Source organism: Cynara cardunculus, assembly GCF_001531365.2.
Source record: "Cynara cardunculus var. scolymus isolate 2C chromosome LG 13, CcrdV1, whole genome shotgun sequence".
Classification (NCBI taxonomy): Eukaryota; Viridiplantae; Streptophyta; class Magnoliopsida; order Asterales; family Asteraceae; genus Cynara; species Cynara cardunculus.
The window spans coordinates 2894475-2900342 of record NC_037540.1 but is presented as its reverse complement, the minus strand read 5'-3'; positions in this window follow the sequence as shown (position 1 = coordinate 2900342).

Genomic DNA, 5868 nt, shown 5'->3' with positions numbered 1-5868 from the left:
TTCCATGACATATTTTTTATTTTAAGCGTCGGTGGATGTTCTAAAAGTCAAAGCCACGTGTCAAGTAAAAATTGATGCAATTTAAATTGTAGCATATAAATAATTTGTAATATCAAATCCATGTGTTCAAAATACCAACCAATCAGAACAACCTAATTCGAAAAAATCTAAAAAAATTTAACCTTCAGATAATCCACCACATAATTGATTAAAAGTTATGCCAACCCATATTTATTGGGTTGGAATGGGCTAAGGATCGTTTAAATCCAACTCAACCAGATAAACCCGATGTCATTTTATACTATAGTCTATAGATTTAATATATATACATGTATTAGACCAATCCGTAATTAATTATATTACAATTTCGATCATAATTATCTTTCTTTTTTTAGATGAATCTTCAACTTCCTCTTTTAAGTTTGTTAGCTTTTTTCGTACGTTATCATTTAGATATTACTTTGTTTAAAGATACACACTTGGCTTGTTGTAAAATAATATACCGAAGTTTCAATCCGACCAAACAAACCCACCCACACAGTTTGGGTTGAGTTGAGTTGAGATTTTTTCAAACGGCAAACATTGGGTTGGGTTATCAAATGCTTTCAAACCGACCAACCTAACCCACGTACAACCCTAGGTCTTAGATATAATCCAATTGTTACCTATACTTGAATCGTTCAATTTTATCCAAACAACTTATTGTAAAAAAAATATGATACATAGTTAATAACAATTTTAACTTAGAACATCTTAATAAGTACTCAATTAAGACGATTAGACGTCATAATAATACCCATTTTGTTGTAGCAATGCAAAAAAACAAGCATTGATTATTTGACCTTAACAAAAAAATAAAGTTTCAAAATAAAACACGATTAGTTTGTATCATATTGTTATCTCGCTTTTTTCAAATCATCAGACTTACAAACGATATACTGATATTGATGTTAAACATGAATCGTCACATATTTCTAAAACATGTGAAAAGGAAATTTCGGTTGGAGACGAATATCTCTCAAAATTAAGTCGGTGTTTCGATTTGATTATATATATATATATATATGTATGTATATGTATGTATATATATATACATATGATATAATGATTTGGAGGAAGGAAAATGTTGATGTTTGGCATGATGTATGGATTGTGACAGAATTGTCAGGGAGGGGAGCATTCTTCATTACTCTTTAACTGTTCATTACCAATTAAAGCCTTTTTTTACTCTTGTTTTTCAGCTAAATTCTTGGCTTTAATTATGCTCCCTACCCACTTCTCTCACACCATACAAACTTCAAATTTATACTCTAAAATTCTTGTATATATTTTGACCCAAAAGTTTAAGAAATAATATGCATGTAACTAACTACCTACATATACTTGTGTATGTTTTTACGAGTTCACTTGATCACGATCCCAACATTTTCCAATTTGAAACGCGATCGCTTTATATGTTCGATATCGAACTGTTAGGTTGAGTTCGTTCAAGTGATTGAAATTTGGATTTCATCGGCGAATGATGTTTGTGTGAAAGAAAAATGAATCGTTATCAATATTTGATATCCCGTCATATTCCTTCAGAATCCGAGAGTTTTTTTTATTGTAAATTAAAAAAACCAATCAACTTCAAAAATGTATATTGTTGTTGATTTTGATTTAATGTTGAAAATCACAATACGAAGATTGGAAAGAAGAAGATGGCGGTGTTAATTGAAAGGAAAGTTGAAAACGGGTATTTTTATTCTTTTATTTTAATAATACGAGATAAAAGCGTTTTTCTTTTGTTACAGAAACGAGCATTTATGTTCATTCATTGCATTTGTTTAGCATAATAATGACTCTTGACCAAAAATTGGTATGATTTTAAGATTATTACAACAAAAATAATAATAATAATAATAATAATAACAACAACATGGAGATATTTATTAAAAATTAACTGATTGTTTTTATTAACCTGGATATCTAACCCGTTATGCAAGCCGACTAATTTCAGGATGACCACTTGCTTTGCAGATAGCTTAGAGTCACCGCATTTGAACCTCCGTGGACACAAGGGGATTTTTATTCCTCCTTGGATTTGAACCTATGACCTCCTGTTACTTTTAACCTTTTGAACCAAGCTCAAACCAATCAGACACTACACTTGTAAAATAACTGATTTTCTTGTTTATGTTTAGGGTCTGATATAAGTTAATTACTTGTTAAAAACAAGTCATTGGTTACTAACTTTTAACTTTTTATGAATTTCATAATTTATGGTTTATATCATAATTTGGAGTTTGTCATGTTATGGTTTAGGAGGTCAAGGGTTCAAACCTCACAAAATGTGAGTGTGAGTTTATTTGTTTTATTTACCGTATATAAATATTATATACTTGAAAAAAAAAACTTATTCAAAGGTTCACAGTATGTCTCGTAGGTCTTACAAAAACTATATGTCTCTCTCTCTCTCTCTCTCTCTCTCTGTGTGTGTGTGTGTGTGTGTGTGGATAAATCAAAAGTGAGCAAACAAAAATATCAAGACCCGTGTGGGTCAGTCTTCATTTGTTGTTTCAGACACAAAACAACATATGTGAAACGTATAGTGTTGCTTTATATATGAATCAAAGAAGATAGCTTCCATTTGAAGTTGAACATGTAAATCCTTTCACATATGAAACACATACACAAGAACAAAAAAAATAAGTGACATCTATTCATAACCCCTCATACCGGGGGTATGTAAGTGAGATAAAAGGGAAAAACTAGATGTATGTGAGTGAGGGGGTATGAATAATAGCCCAAAAAATATGAAACAAGTTGAATCCTAGCTTAAAATAAAACTGACTGAATGGTAGATCCGTCACAGATTTAAGGAGGAAGGAGGTGCATGTGCTACCTCTCTATTGAGCTAACGTAGTGAAAAAAAATAGAAGTTTTAAAGTTTATCTGCTTTAATTTGACGTGTACTATTGTAAAGGGTTGTTTGTTTACCTCTTAATAGTTCCATTAAGAGGCAGACGTTGAATCGTTAAGAGGTAATCTTGTTTGGCAAAAAAAAGTCTGTCTCTTAATGGTTCTAAAATTATCCGAATGATTTTGCATCATTGGCCTCCCTTAACCATTCAACGCTCTAATTTCATTGTAAACAATTATATTTAATTTTGCACTATAGCATGAGAGTCTCTTAATCATTTTGACCACTTAATCATTCGGCACCAAACCATTTAGCAACTACCAAACAACCTCTTAGGTCAACAAAAAATGACTATAACATACTAAATAACATCATTCCATGTAACATTAGAGTTTGCACATTAGAATCCCTTTTGCTTGTAAAAACATAAAAAACCATTTATGCTTATTTTTTTTAATTAAGTTGTACTTTTTATAATCAACTTTTATTTTATTGTCTATTATGTTGCTTATTTTGTGTTTTAGCTTAGTTTTTTTTAATCCACCCTTAATAGCTAAACCTAGTTTTTACAAATTTATAACATTATTATAGTATTATATATACATGTAATTTTTCAAACGAGAACATCTTCATTTTACAGAAAAAAAGCAAGAAACAATCTTATCACATGTGATAAACAATCTTATCACATGTGTCGTTTGTGCCTCTGATTTAGTCATATATGATGAATTATAGTATCAAATCAAAAACACTTTTATCAAATATGATGATACATGTGATGGACCTAATAGTGTGCAAACGACTTGGCCCAAAACTTAGGTCACACCAAAAGTTGTCAGATGTGTCTAATTTAATATGACATGTGTATCATATTTGATAAACTATAGTATCATATACGATTATATTCTTGTGTTTTTATAAAATAAATCTGTTTCAGAACTCTTCTATATCTATCTCTCTCTCTCTCTCTATATATATAAAATTGAAAAGAAGAAATGAAAGGTAAAAGAATAGTGTAAAATAGCTAGCATGTCAAGAAATGGGTAGGGTGGTGAAATGTCAAAACCATATAAATGAGATGTGGAGCCAGTGGGTATTTATATGGTTTTCTGTGCAAAACCCACTATTGTCCAATAGTCACCCAATATTAAACCACTATCTTTTTTTTTCAAAATAATGTCATATAATTGGAAAAATCTATAATTCTGAATTTTTATTTACCAAAAAAACACTTTAAATTCCAATAAATTAAAAGTAAAATCTAATAAAGTATCATATGATAGACAAACCAGTTACGTATAAATCAGATACGTGGTTAGTTTAAGAGCTTGGTGCTCACAAAAATCCCAATCTCAAAAGAAATAATAGCATCCCTCACTGTGTGACTTCCAAGCTCGAAGTCTATTTTATTTGTGAAAGTATATATATCAGAATTTCTTTTTTGAGGAAACAACTGACTTTATTGAAATTACATGTTTTTTAAATGCATAAAGCTGGCTAACAATATGCACCAAGTAAAAAAGCAAGTATAGTGCAACAAAAAAAATTAATGTGCAAGACATTGCACGACTCTTTAAAGCGTAGGACCCTTTAACCAATCTCGTAATTCTAACCCTCCTGAGATCCATTCTCTAATTCTCCAAACCTTGACCGAACGGTCTATGGTAACTACAGGCCCCTACATCATAGTTTTTTCCTAGTTTCGTTAGTCCAAAATCAGTTCTTTGAAGATATATGACTCCTGAACTGTTTAAAAATATCATATCCATTTTCCGTTGCTCATCATACGCTTTTTATAGTCTGCCCCTCCCCACCACTTGATCGTCATGCTTTCTACCCACATCATGTGACGAATATTTTTATAAAATAATATATAATTAAAAAATAATAAACTATTATTCTTTAAAGAAAAAGTTGCAAGTAAAGGAAGTTCAAATCTTAAGATAATGAAATTACTCTTCTTCCAGAGACACTATCGTTAAATCCAAGATAAGTATGCATAAGTAACTTGTAATTTGTAAAGCAAAAGCTATACGTTTCTCTGGTTTAGCAGTTTAAGCTCTGGAAATGACTATCAGAAAAAAGGCTACGTTAGTTTAAGTAGTTTCCTTGCTTGGTCCGTTTTAATCACCAATAAAGTGAAGAAATAATTATATTAATATCCAAATAAACAAAAATAAGATTTGATTTCGCAAACTTAAAGCTTAAACCTGCCGCCAAAATGCACCTAACCACTTACAAAACGCCACGTCAACATTTAATATTATGGTTTTATTTTCTAAAAATACTGATGTTCGTTTTATTTTAATTTTATGAACGAGTTTATGTTATTTGTTTAAGGGGAACTTTAAAAACGTTATGTAAAGAAAATGTTTATTCACACAAGTTACTGATTGTGGGAGCTCAAATGATTGATATCACGTCATATAAAATAGTTAATACGACATTTTATTTAAAAAGTTTACTAAAAAACTTGTTAAAATGTCAAAAACGTTCTATAAACTTGTTGTAACACTTTTAGATAAGACGTTTTTTGATTTGGTCATGTAAACTTAAGTCTTACAAAATATTTTTTAAGACGCTTTTACATTTTAACTGTCCTATAAAATAAATTCCGTTGGAGTGTTAGGGTTTTTGCTTGATGTTACAAAATATTGTTCAATCCCAATTTCAATAGTCTTGTTTAGTCGATGTACTTCAATGGATATCATATGATTCTACCATCTTTATATGACTCATATCAACTTGTATTAATTTTATAATGTGAAAATATTTTACGGGTATTTTTGTTTTACAACGTGAATACACATAAAACTGAAACAATAGTAAAAATCCTAGTTTTTTTTGGGAAAAAGATCAGGTAAAATATCACCTTTGATTGGTTCTCATATGTTTATGACTTTTTTTATCGTTCTTATTTGATGAAAGCTATATATATATATATATATATATATATATATATATAT